Source organism: Chlorocebus sabaeus, chromosome 7, assembly GCF_047675955.1.
Source record: "Chlorocebus sabaeus isolate Y175 chromosome 7, mChlSab1.0.hap1, whole genome shotgun sequence".
In the NCBI taxonomy this organism is placed as follows: domain Eukaryota; kingdom Metazoa; phylum Chordata; class Mammalia; order Primates; family Cercopithecidae; genus Chlorocebus; species Chlorocebus sabaeus.
Genome location: NC_132910.1, coordinates 49652579 through 49666589, shown reverse-complemented (window position 1 = coordinate 49666589; position 14011 = coordinate 49652579).

The following is a 14011-nucleotide window of genomic DNA, read 5'->3' as shown; positions in this document are numbered from 1 at the left end:
ACAGACTTATAAGGATTAACTTGTTCAAGTTCATATTGTTGAAGATGAATTATGTCTCTCAAACCTATTTTTGAGCCACGACTCAGGACAGGCAAGACCACACTGCTCTTACCTGTCTCCTCTGCCCTAGGTGACCTCATCACATGAAGAAAAAGAGCAGACTGAACAAAGTGGCTGAAGGGGAAGGTCCAGGGTTAGGGAACAATGCATTCGGTACTTTTATTCATGTCTTCATTCACAAATATGTGTGTGTCCTTCTTAGTACTGGTGGATAACATGCCTGCTCTTTCCTTCCTTAAGGGCCTGTCTGAGAGTACAGGGGAGCACAGATGGGGCTCTGAAGCTATGGATATATGCCCAGACTTGGGATAAAATATTTTCTCAGCTTTTCACATACTGCAAGGGCTAGCTATTGTTTTTAGTTGTCAAGTACATTAGTCAGGTTACTGGTCAACCCCCATCCCTTCTTCTAGTGGCAAAGGTTATTTCCTTGGGTGTATGGCTTAGACCAGGTCAATGAGAATACCTCTCCCTATGGTGAGGTACGTCATGTGACCCAAGTCAGTATTTTACCAGGATTGTTGTAAATGGAACTAACTTTTGAATACCAGAGTTAAAATTTTATGAAAATAGATGCCAATGGTTTTGTTTCTTGGTCTTGTGGAGAATGCCTATTTGCAGTAGGAGATAATAAAACACCAGAGAGGGCACAGATCAAAGGAGAAAGAAAGAGAGAGATAATGGGAGAAAGAGGGAGAGAGAGAGACAATGGGGGAGGGAGAGAGAGAGAGAGAGAGAAACAATGGAAGAGAGTGAGAGAGAAAGAGAGACAATGGGGGAGAGAGAGAAAAAAAGAGACAACAGGAGAGAGAATGCGTTGAATACCGTTTCCAGGTCTGAGGTTCTAAAACCTGACACTCCTTACTGTTAGTGTATTAAAGATTCTGGACAGAGGAGGCTGTCTCTTCAACTCAGTATCACACTTCACCATCTGGAGCTCAAAGCAGCACTGTTCATGCCCAGGGCACAGAATGTGTCTTACATAAGCAGTTCCTTCAACCTCTGGTCCCCAGGTCCTTATCTGCTACCAGCAATGTCCTCAATTCACATCTCCCAAGAAAGGCAACCATTTTCAGGTTTAGAGGAGTCTTAATCTCAGGAGAGACATTCCCTCAAGGGAACTAAATCTGTGGAAATGCAACTCTTGTCTACCAAGTAAAAAAGCTTTTACATAATTAAACAAAATCCCATCTTTTTCTAATTCTGCCTTTGCCGTACATTTACATAACAAATCAGTCAAGAGTTTAATCAGGTCAAAGTAGCCAGTTGTCTCCGATCTATTTCCATGTTTTTGTGAAACAAAAAACTGTTGGCAGTTTTGAAATGGCAGTTTTTTCAGCTCCTACTCTTCTAAAGCAAAGTGCCAAGATTCAGTTCAAGCTCGAGCTCAAGGTACCATCATGCACCTTTCTTCCCCTTAAGAGTTTGTGCAAGAAGTTCTTCATAGCTTATGCTCTACAAATGGGAACTGAGCTCATAGGGATGGTAGTGTAGGTGACTTTCTTTTCCATTTTGCTCCAGATATCACTATAATGTTCCTGGGAAGATGATAAACATTTGAGTGGGATTATTCTGTGATTAGTTAGAAATGTAATATTGAAATATCATGAAATGCCAAGGTAAGAAAGAGAAATTTAAGAGCAAATCCAGTGGAGGTAAGAGTTGAATTAATCTGTCATGTGGTGGGTTCAGAGTACTGTGACTTTAAGAATGATTGTGGCACACTTTTGGGGACAGATCCAGAAGCCTTTAAATGAGACCAGGTTAGGACATAATGCAGTTCATTAGTTCTACTTGGTTGGACTTCAAGGCCTCCTAATTCCTTGCCTCACCTCTTCATATCATTGCCAAATATCATTGCAATCTTGATCAGCCCCTTTCATCTTGAGTTCTCACAATAGCCCTCTCCTCAGTCTTCATGTTTTTGCCACTTGCTTGGGTTCCTGAAATGGCCCTACTGCTCTTTCTGCTTTTGCTATTGGCATTAAGCGCATAGAGGAGATTCTGGCATGACATATGACACAACACAGCTTTAATATTAGGTTTTTATTTCCTATGATGAAAAGCAATGGGCATTTGAAAGAAAGATGCATAATAACTACAATTAGGTTTATTTTAGGATGTCACTGGAAGGGAAGCTTAAAATAGACTGGATTTCAATTAGAGTGTGAGAATTAATAATGGAATTGACCTCAGTCTTTCTTCATTATCATCTCATTCTTTAGTAAGAGGCTGGGAGCACACACTGAGGTACATTCAGAGTTGGGTGTGATGCCATAGGTACATTGCATGGTTAGGAGAATCTAGGGTGTAGAACTTCTGCCAGAGATGGCTGTATTAAATATTGCCATTTTGGAGTCATGGTGTGTCAGATTCTATGTGTTGGCTCCTGTGTTAGGGTTCTCTAGAGGGATAGACCTAATAGGATAGATGTATATATAAAGGGGAATTTAATAAGTAGTATTAACTCACATGATCACAAGGTCCCACGAGAGGCCATCTGCAAGCTGAGGAGCAAGGAAGCCGGTCCGAGTCCCAAAGCTGAAGAACTTGGAGTCTGATGTTCAAGAGCAGGAAGCATCCAGCATGGGAGAAAGGTGTAGGCTGGGAGGCTAAGCCATTCTAGCCTTTCCACATTCTTCTGCCTGCTTTCATTCTGGCCATGCTAGCAGCTGATTAGATGGTGCCCACCCAGATTAAGGGTGGGTCTGCCTTTCCCAGTCCACTGACTCAAATGTTAATCTCCTTTGGCAGCAGACACACCCAGGATCAATACTTTGCATCTTACAATCCAATCAAGTTGACAGTATTAACCATCACAGCTCCCATAATGCCCACTCCACATTTCACACCTGCCTTTTTCTTTACTTTGTTATGGTGTCTGTAAAACCTAAAATCTCAATTGCTCAGCCTTTCTTGAAACTACAGTGGCCATGTGATATGCTTCTAGTGAATGGATTATAAGCAAATGTGATTTGGTGCCATTACTTTCCCTCTCTTCTTTTTGCCTGGTTTGTGGTTTTGAGGCCTAGAGGCACTGATGTCATTTGGTACCATGAGGCAAAGAGTAAAAGAAAAATGACAGTATGGTAAGGATGGCAGACCAAAAAGGTATAGAGTGCATAGGTGCCCAATGGCATTGTAAGTATCAGCCCAGAACTGCCTGCCCTGGGACTTGTGTCACATTGTAGCAGGCCAGGTCTCACTAACACAGCTCTTCGTAACAACTGTTTCAGTACTAACTGAGTGGTTAAGTTAAATATTAAAAGCTGATAGAGCCAGTGCCCTTATACAAAGGCTGGAATGTAGCAAAAGCCCACCAAGAGTTTTGCCTAGGCCTTTCCTGGGCCTTAAAGCATGACAAGGTAATGAAGGAATTTCTTAATGCAACCCATTTAGGATTAAACAACTTTTATTGGGGGTCTGAAGAAACTACCCAGACTTCCACAAACAAGTTTACTGAGGACTAAAGGAACTCCTCAAACCTCCATGACTTAGCAGTAGACAAAATAAGGGTAATCACCCCAACATCTAGACCCATTTAGATGAAGTAAATTTACCGAGGAAGGTCTTCAGGATTCAGATCTTAGCTATAGATTAAAAGAAGTTAATCACTTATGTTTTTAGATGAATATGTATAAGCTCTGGAAAACTTAATTTTGATTGGTCTGGTGACAATTTCCAGGCCTTCTTCCTGTAGCCGGTTACAGAAATAAACTCTCTTCTCTCCAGGTTCATCTGCATCTTGTTATTGGGGCCATGAGAATAATCAGCCCGACCCTTGGTTTGGTCCGGGAAAAAAATGAGCCAGTAAACTCCTATTACTGTAGGCCAGTGCTTCTGACCCTTTTCCGTGTCTCACCACACATACTCATGTGCTACATGTGGGTAGCTGGACAAAGCTGCTTAGTATTGGAGACAATCTGTGTCTCAAGCGACTACTCAAGACTAAATGATCAGTATCTCAGTTTACTTTTAATCATTTCCTATTCTCAGAGAATTTTGATTTGAGCCACTTTATTTTAAAAATTTTTACTTATTTATTTTTTCTTCTTAAAATCCAGTCCAATTTAGCAATGGGGGGGTTATACACCAACTTTAGTGACACCAGTGTTAATAAATTCTGATAACCCACTACCATCAGACTAGCCTGATTTAAGCCTCTTTTACTTATGGTTTCTCTTATCTGAAGCTGAATGCATCACAAACACAATGGAGTTTGAATAGGGTGTTGGGAGGCAAGGAAGTAAATGTTAACCTGAGAAAGAGGGAATGGTTCGGTAACTTAAAGTCATGATGAAGGTAACTACCTAGTTAATCTTTGTGAGGTAAAAGGAGGAAATGTGGCATGTACAAAAGAAATTATCTTAAAGGAGAAGGATTTCTGATTTAAAGAATCCAGGGGTCAGTTATTGTGAAGAGAAAAACAAAGTAAAGGCTCTGCAGGTGCTTGACTAAGGAATGGGGATGAAGGTCTACAGAGTCAAGGAAGGAAAGAAATATGAACTAAAGGAACTGGAGCTGTGTATCTATACATCAGAATGTAGAAGATATTGGTGTACAGAAAGAATATGCTGTTGAAGGATGAAGGTATCAAAGGAGAAGGAAGAAGTTTTTGCTAGAGGAGAATTATAATGCTTTGAAGTGGGAGAAGAGATTTTGACTGAAGATATACTTTTATTATTATTGTTATTATTTTTGAGACAGAGTCTCACTCTGTCACCCATGCTGGAGTGCAGTGGTGAGATCTAGGGTTCACGCCATTCTCCTGCCTCTGCCTCCTGAGTAGCTGGGACTACAGGCACCTGCCACCATGCCGGCTAATTTTTTTGTATTTTCAGTAGAGACGGGGTTTTACCGTGTTAGCCAGGATGGTCTCAATCTTCTGACCTTGTGATCCGCCCACCTCAGCCTCACAAAGTGCTGGGATTACAGGCTTGAGCCACCGCGCCCGGCTGAAGATATACATTTCAAATGATGAGATTGGAAGGGAGGGTGCTGACTCTATTGTCTGGAAGTAGCATCGGGAATATAGGAGAAAACCAACCATATATTTTTACTTTTTCTCCCTTGTTCTCCCAGTCACTCACTTGACCTTTTCTTGCTCCTCCTTCTCTGGTCAATTTAGTTCAGACTGCAGCACTGGAAATAAAATATATGGATGAGTAGATTTCTCTGAACTGTCTTTCCTGATTAGGAGTTAATAACAATTAAAAATAATCATTATAATTATACATATATATAATTAATATATGTATAATATACACCGATATATCTATAGATAATTTAGGCATTATGGATAATACATTGTTGAACATATAATAGGTGTCTGACACCATTCGAAGTGCTATACATTCATGTATTAACTCACTTAACCCAATTAATTTTATGTTAAAGTGGCATTGAGCATTACGATTTGGTTTGTGACAAAGAACGCTGGACAATTAAGGGGATGATTTTATTTGGGTGATTGCAATAGGGAAAACATTTATTAATGAAAAACATTAAAACATCTCAAAGAACAGGGAGAGGTTTGGGGTTTTACAGATGCAGATAAACAAGGGAGCCATATGGGAGTTATGAGGAAGGATGGAGACACCTTCCAACATGTGAGGCCAGGGTTGTATTTTGTAGTTAGCCATTTCCTCGAACACAAAAGGGTTCAAGGATTTCTTTTTTCTTTTTTTTTTTTTTAGATGGAGTTTTGCTCTGTCGCCCAGGCTGGAGTGCAGTGGCACGATCTTGGCTCACTGCAACCTCTGCCTCCTGGGTTCGAGGATTCTCCTGCCTCAGCCTCCTTGGTAGCTGGGACTACAGGTGCCCGCCACCACACCCAGCTAATTTTTGTATTTTTAGTAGAGATGGGGTTTCACCATGTTGACTAGGATGGTCTCGATCTCCTGACCTCGTGATCCATCTGCCTTGGCCTCTCATGGCCTAGGATTACAGGTGTGAGCCACTGCACCTGGCCCAGTACAAGGATTTCTTAACAATTGCTGCTTAGAACCCAGGTCTCAGAACACTATCAGGCAGTGGAAGAATGCCATGAGTGTATGAGTGTAGCATACAATTTCATGAAAACTTTCAAACTCTACACCCCTAATTCAAATCTTTTGACTTGAATTAAGGGTTATTATTCTACAAGTTAACTGAGACTATCTACTTAGGGTCATTCTCACTGCTACATTTTTTAAAAAGCCAAAAAAAAAAAAAAAAAAAAAAAATTGAGGAGTGATTATAATACAAAATGATTACTTAAAATTTTTAGCTAGCCTCCCAAATGGTCTATTTTTGGTAATAGTGTCAACAGTGAGAGGCACATCAAGAAATTATCAATAAGAAAAACAAGATTGCCTTCTGAGAAAGCTATTCTTAGTGGCTTAAAAACAAAAAACCAGGAACAGTGTCTGTCTAAGTCATCCGCAGACCTAAGCAATCGTCATCCCCAGTTAGGTTATCCCCAGACCTAAGCAATAGTTGAGTACCTAGTCTATGCAAAGCACTATTTGCATAAATTTGTGACCTTGTAGGAATCGACTTGGAGACTTTGTATAATTGCAGAACTAAAGAATTTGAGAATACTCCAAACTCCAATCAAAATAACTTGGCTGCAGTCTCAAGAGGCAGGTCTAGAATATGATTAACATTTAATAAGTAAAACCCTAAGCAGTGGTATTATGCCCTATTTGGAGAGACTGTATAAACAAAAAGGTAAATTCTATTTGGAGTAGAGAAAATGGAAACCCAAAATGAAAAGTTGCTAATACCCACTCAAGCATTGTCAGGGCAGAGAATGATCAGGCTGATGAAAGTGTCCTGATGAGGTGAGAGCGCCAAGCTTCTTTAACCTGATCCCATTAACCACTTGAATTCTATAACGAATGTTCCTATTCTAATTCCATGCTTATTAAGCAACATTGTAATTCTAATTTGGCTTCCTGTGGCTGCCAGAGCAACAAATCTTGGACTTAGGGAGATTTGTATTGTCTGTACTAACCATGGCAAAACTGAACTGCAACCATGCATTTAGCTATTTCTTTACAGATACATTATTAACTATTCCACCCTGGAAACTGAGAAGCTGAGAAACAGCAGCAGTAAAATGGCTAGAATTTATTTCAGGTATACTGTATATCTCAGGCTGCAATGTGAAGATGGGATTTAAAAAATACAATACAGTAATCAGGCAGACAAGTTAGAAGTGTGTTACTGAGATTGTCCAGGCAGGGGATAATGAGGGCCTGAACTAGGGGTGTGTAGGGCTATAGGAATGTGGAGCCAAAACAGGAAATAATATCTCTGCACCTGACCAGTCCTGGATACTATTTTCTAAATCTGCTCACTTGATAGGTGAGCAACATTTTTTCATTATTTAGATTTTAATCACTCATTACTCATGAAGATGCAGATTTATTACTTGATTGATTATTTTGCTTAACTACTATTTAACTTTTTAAAATTTAATTTTTCTTTCATAAAATTCTTTAGATTTTAAATGATGAGAGATTCAAACTCTTGAGAATAACCAACAATGGCAATAGGGGCATTTAAATATTGAAAACCAAATAGAACAAATTGAAATGCAAAGCAATCCTATTTTACTTTAATGTAATGCATTAACTTTGGTCTGACCTTCAGCTTTGATTTATACAAAGTTGCCTGGGAGACAGAATTTACTGACTCAGCATAGACCAAAGGACTTGCACTGTAAGAATCTGAAGATTTAATTCTAAGGACTAGAATAAATTCCTCCAGAATTCAATCAGTTCAAAAGCTCAGGAAAATAATTTTAAAAATAAGACTAGAAGAGCAATTCATAAGCAAACTCCATGGTAATATTTTTCTTCCTGGTGTTTATTTATTGTACAGTAAGCAAAGATCATAGCAACAAAGGACTTACAATTTTTTCCATGGACGAAAGATTTTTATAACCCAAACTCAAATTCGAATGATGTATAATTCGCATCTTTTAATTACCTTACAAATAATTTTTTTTCTCATTTTCTTTTCTTTCATTACTCTCAAATACTTCTTAGTATGAAAGTAACATGTAAGCACTATAGCACTGTGAAAAGGATTCTGAAATCAGATCTGGGCTTTTACAGTAGCCCTGTAACTTACACATCCCATGTTCATAGCATTTTTTTTGAACTTTAGTTTTCTCTTCCATAAATAAAAAATTACATGATTCTTCTAAGGATTAGGTAGGGCCAAATTACAGATCAAATACACAGTGAATGTAATTCTCTCTTATTCCACAAGTGGTATTTAAACATGATAATCATTTATACTGACTTACGAATTGATTTTATGGGTGTACTCCAAATGATCAATGCAAAAAAATCCATGCTTGGGCCAGTCGCAGTGTCTCATGCCTGTAATCCCAGCACTTCGAGAGGCTAAGGTGGATTGCTTGAGGAGTTCAAGACTAGCTTGGGCAACATAGTGAGACCCCATCTCTACAAAAAAAAAAAAATTAGCTGGGCCTGGTGGCACACATGCCTGTAGTCCCAGCTACTTGGGTGGTCAGGTGGGAGGATCACTTGAGCCCAGGAAGTTGAGACTGCAGTGAGCCATGATCAGACTGCTGCACTCCAGCCTGGGCCACAGAACAAAATCCTGTTTAAAAAAAAATCCATTCTTACTTCAGCTTTCTTGAGCACATGTGAGGCTGCCCTTTTATTAAAGGCTATAATCTATACTTGAAATACCTTTACCTTTTTGTTCAGTGCTGCCTCCAACTCATAGGAATGCTTAATTAACTGCAGACCAAAACCAACACAATTTAAACCTTATAATAAGCAAAGGGGAATTTAAGAAATTACAAAAATTCTTGAATATGACAAATACTAATTATCCCTAAAATTTCTTTCAGTTTTCTTATTTGTGTTATCTCTTTTTTGTTTTCCAGCACCATGCCGTGCCTAACACAGTGGGTATGACTTGAAAGAGCCCTGTAGGTAGGCACTTTGCTGCCCATCTCATGAAGGGAAAGGACGAAGAACATCCAATACTATTTGCAAAACTAGATTCTCACAGCCTGACATGAATTCTGGGTCCCAATGCTGAACTAGTGAACCAACAGAATCACTAGTCCCTTGCAGACATCCCCTTTTTCTCTCTGAGAGTAGCAGGAAAAGCCACAGACAAAACCCCTCAGACACCGAGTTAAAGAAGGAGGGTTTTATCTGGTTGGGAGCTTCTGCAAGACTCACATCTCCAAAAACTGAACTCCCCGAGTGAGCAATTCCTGTCCCTTTTAAGGGCTTACAACTGTAAGGGGGTCCACGTGATTGATTGAGCAAGCATGGGGTATGTGACTGGGGGCTGCATGCACTGGTAATCAGAATGAAACAGAACAGGACACGGATTTTCACAATGCTTTTCCATACAATGTCTGGAATCTACAGGTAACATAACCAGTTAGGTCAGATTCGTTCTTTATCCAGGCCTGGGGCACGGTGTAGGGCTGTCTGCTTGTGGATTTCATTTCTGCCTTTTAGTTTTTACTTTTTCTTTCTTTGAAGGCAGAAATTGGGCAGAAGACAATATAAGTTGTGTGGTCTCCTTCTTTATTCCCCACTTTGAGAATCTCACTCATTAGTGGGAGTTCTCACTTTCATTCTCACTACCCATGTCTTCTTGTAAGACAGATCAATAATGATTCATATAGTACACCTATGCTGAAGCATTTTGGTGAACTAAGATAGCAATGAAGCTCTTTATCATTTCAAGAAGCACAGGTAGCAAACAAGGGAGCAGCAGGCAGGTTTCTGTTACTATTGTAACTCCTATTATAAGAGTTTTAAATCTTTCTAGCCCTGGGAACCATTTTCCAAACATCGCCCCAGGATCAAATCCATGTCACACTTGAACAGGCACATGTGCCAGTTTTGTCATATTTCTAACTATGCCTTCAACTACTTGCCGTTGATCATCTATGTGCAGACAGCAATCAGTAAGGTTACATTTCCTACAGACCCCTCCTTCAGCTGCTAGCAAGTAGTCAACAGCCAATCTATTTTGATAGCATTTCTTGTCTGAGTTTCTTGCTGGGCCAGAATAGTCAAGGCTCTGCCGGTCTTATTAGTGATTATTTCTAAGACAGTTTGTAACCATATGATTCAGTCGAGCATGTAAATGGGGGTCTGGTATCCCCACGAGCCATCTTGTGCCCAAGTAGTAGGCCCATAATATAGTATGATTCTCTCAGGGGGCCATTTACTATCTTTCCAATTTCCTATAGCTACGCTTGTCTTTTCATGGGAAGCATAGACAGGGAAGACCAGGAGTTCACCTGTCTTTATGGGCAGTAGGAAGAAAGATGGTTTAACAGTCCCAATAACACAACTACCTGCCCACTGGTTGGGTAATTTGGTGTAAGGTCTATGCCCATCTATCCAGTATAATCCAGTGGGGGCTGTCCAGTCCTGGTAGGACTCTGGGTGGGTCCACACAATTTGCAACTTTGGGAATTTACTAAATGGATTTTTCTTAGTGTGGTTTGAACTCCACTAGGTGGCTGTTTTTGTAGTACTATTACACAGTTTTTGCCCAAGGCAGCTGAGTTTTCCCACAGGAAGGGTGAAGTCCTTCCCCACTCTTGCTATACAGTATTGTCTAATGATTGAGGCTTTTAGGACCCAGAAGTTATAAGGATGGTTTTTTTGAGCTGGGAATTCATCAGGAACTGGGTCTGTAGGTGCTAATTCTCTGGCTCCCCATGGTCATTGGTCTCCCATTACAGTTCCTCCAGATACATAAGATGAAGTGACACTGAGAGACTGGGCTACCTGCTTGGCTAATTGCAAAAACAAATTTCTTGTTAGTCCTGGAATTTCTTGCACTGGCACATTCAGTTCATCATAGAAGGTTTGAAATACTGGCTCTGGAGAGCGTTTATAAACTTCTCCTCAAACCACAATATTTACTCAAGGATCCAGTCCAGCCCTATTGATTCCTAGGGTTACACACTCCCCTTTTTTCCAGCGAGGATCAAGGGGGTTGCTTATTACTAGTTCTAAGGGGTTACACTGACCACTGGTACGGGAAGGGCCACTTTTCCCTTTCTGAAGGTAGACAGGATTTTTTTTATTTTTTTATCCAAGTAGTCTAAATGACACAAGACCAGTATCCACATTCATTTCCACACAGTCCTAATTCATGACAAATGTACTTGTTTTCTGCCATATATCCTCTTTCTTAATTAAGAGAACGACATCCTATTCCTAACTTACTACTGTTAATGACAGCACAGGCATCATATTTCAAGGTGACTTGTTTGGGCACCCCTTTTTCTTTTGTTTTGGTTAACACTTTACTCATATCGTTTATGAGCCCACATCATTCCTCAGTCCTTAATCTTATTTCAAAAACTGTGGTCATGGGAGGCTCAGATGAGTCATAACACACATCAGGTTGGTCATTTCCTGGGCTACATACCTTGTATAGAATAGCATTAGACAAACAGGTTTTTTTTAGAGTCCCGGTACACTTATAATAACCATAAAATAATAGGACCATAGCAACCTTTTGTCCTACCTCAATGACTTGATGTATACACTGGGAACAGCCCTCAGTCTGAGGAAGGTCAGTTGAGTCCTTACTGTACAAGTCCAAATTTTAAGGAAAATGAGTCCCACGATGAGTTTTGTCATGCTTCAGCCGTGTGTGGACCAGTCATCTTCCGGGTGTGACTGGAGTAGGGCTTGTCATCTTCTTCAGAATCACTTTGCAGGGGTTGGCAAAGTTGCTCCCACCCACATACCCACCCACAGTCTACTGATGTTCAACGATGGTCTCGGAGGTTGGGTCCACTAGAATAAACTGAATTCAACACTTCTACACAGTTATGTTCAACTGGGCTTTCTGATACCAGGAGCAAAGTGGCGGGGTTTAGGGTGTTGCAAACTTCAGTGGTTATGCAGGGATTTTCACATAGCTAGCTTTGGTACTTGGTCAATCTAACATTTGTTAAACCAACAATGTCCTTGGTATTCATCAAAGTTACCACAGCATAGGGGGTCTTTATATTCAGGTTTTGCCCAAGGGTTAATTTATCTGCTTCTTATGCTAACAGGGTCATTGCTGCCAGGGCCCTTAGACATGGGGGCCAGGCTTTGGAAACCCCATCTCATTGTTTTGAGAGATAGGCCACTGACCTTGGCCAGGGCCCCACAGTCTGGGTTAAAACTCCAACTGCCATTTTTTCTCTTTCTGACACATAGAATATAAAGGGGGGGCTGCGGCCAACATGAGTTTTTCTTTTAACTCATGCAAAGCTTGTTGCTGTTGGTTGTAATAGATGTAGTTTATCCAATTTACATTTTTATTAACTGTCACCCACCAAAATATTGACTCAAATCCTGCAGCCATTTGTTTTCAAGCTTTAAATTGATCTGGTATTCCCCGTGGGACTCCAATTGCATCTAAATAGATGTGAGAGTCAAAAGACCCATAAGGGACTTCTCTTGCTTTACAATGTCTTATTTTTCCTCTCTCTGGTTGATGAAATGCCAGGGTGAAAAGGACAGCCAATTGGACTAAAGTACAAGTGCCACTCCAGTTTTTCAGCAGAGTGCCCAGTAAAGGTCCACCACGATACCACCACACATCTGCTCAGGAATGAGCAAGGGACTGACTGATTGATGTGCTCTTGAAAATTCTTAAGCTGACTGAATCCCTTCAGGTCTCCAAGGAACTCTAAGTTTCCTCCCTGGCATGAAAGACACAAAGTGAATTTAGTGTGGGGAGATGGAAGCTTGATGGCCCTCATGGGCTGATCCTCAGGGTGCCAGACTTTGGGATATAGCAGAGAGAGCTTGGCACGATTTATTACTCCAGGCTGTAGAATCCTGGAAAAGAGCTACCATGCAGCCCATGCCTGGTCAACTGGGAGGACCACCTCAGTGGAAAGGGGACAATCTGGGCCTCCAGGCTGCCATGTGCACAAGCAAAACAATTGCTTTTGTTTAACTTGCGGATGGAATATTTGATCCATTTCAACCAGGCGTTTACATCTTGGTATCCTGTCTTTATTGCCAAAGTTTGTTTTAAGTCTTTAACTTCTATGATCCTCTAGTAAAATGAATGTATGATTTTAAGAAATTACAAAAACCTGTTGAGGCAGTCCATCCTTGCTTTTTAGTGGTCCACAGAACGTTGGACCAACTACAGCATAAAAGCTCTACATTGAGGGGCAAGATTCCTGGTTGACACTGGAGACTTTATCAAAATTTCCCTGGATTAAATGGTCCTAATTTACTAGTGCCCAGTCTGAGGAGAGTCAGGAGGGACAGAGGTACTTTTCTGAAGTAGAGAGCTGTCTTTGACTTGACAAGTCCCTACAGGGTATAACAAGGCAAGCATTAAATGCAATGGTTTGAGGTAAAATTGGCTTGGTTATGTTAATAACTAGATGGTCAGCAATAGAACAAGCAAAGGAGAAAGAGTAATAGAATAGATGAAAGAGTTAAATTCTTCCTAGCTTTAGTTTGGTAGGGTTTTCCCAGGACTATGGCCCATGATGCTGGAGAGGGTGGTGCTTTCTTGACTTGGGTGTGATAAGCCCATCTTTTTTTTGCTGTATGAACAGCAGTCTCAGTGGTTAGCAGCACAAGGTAGGGTCCTACCTAGGTTGGCTTAAGTTTCCTTTTTTTCACCCTTTGATGAGAATGTGATCTTCAGCCTGGTGCTGGTTTACCGGAAATTCTAGGGGTGGTACACGTGCTAAAAGACTTTTAGTTTTGAGGGAAAGGAAAGTGGAAGATAAACCAAGTACATAATTTTTAAGAAATTGACCTTCTGTTTTAAATGTGGGGACATCAGTAGTGGACTTTATAGTCCTTGGTGCCTTTCTACTGAGAAATTTCCTTTAGCACCTATTTTTATTAGTTTTCAGACCAAAGAAGTCAAACACCATTTCATATTTGACAACACTTCCTGTATGATT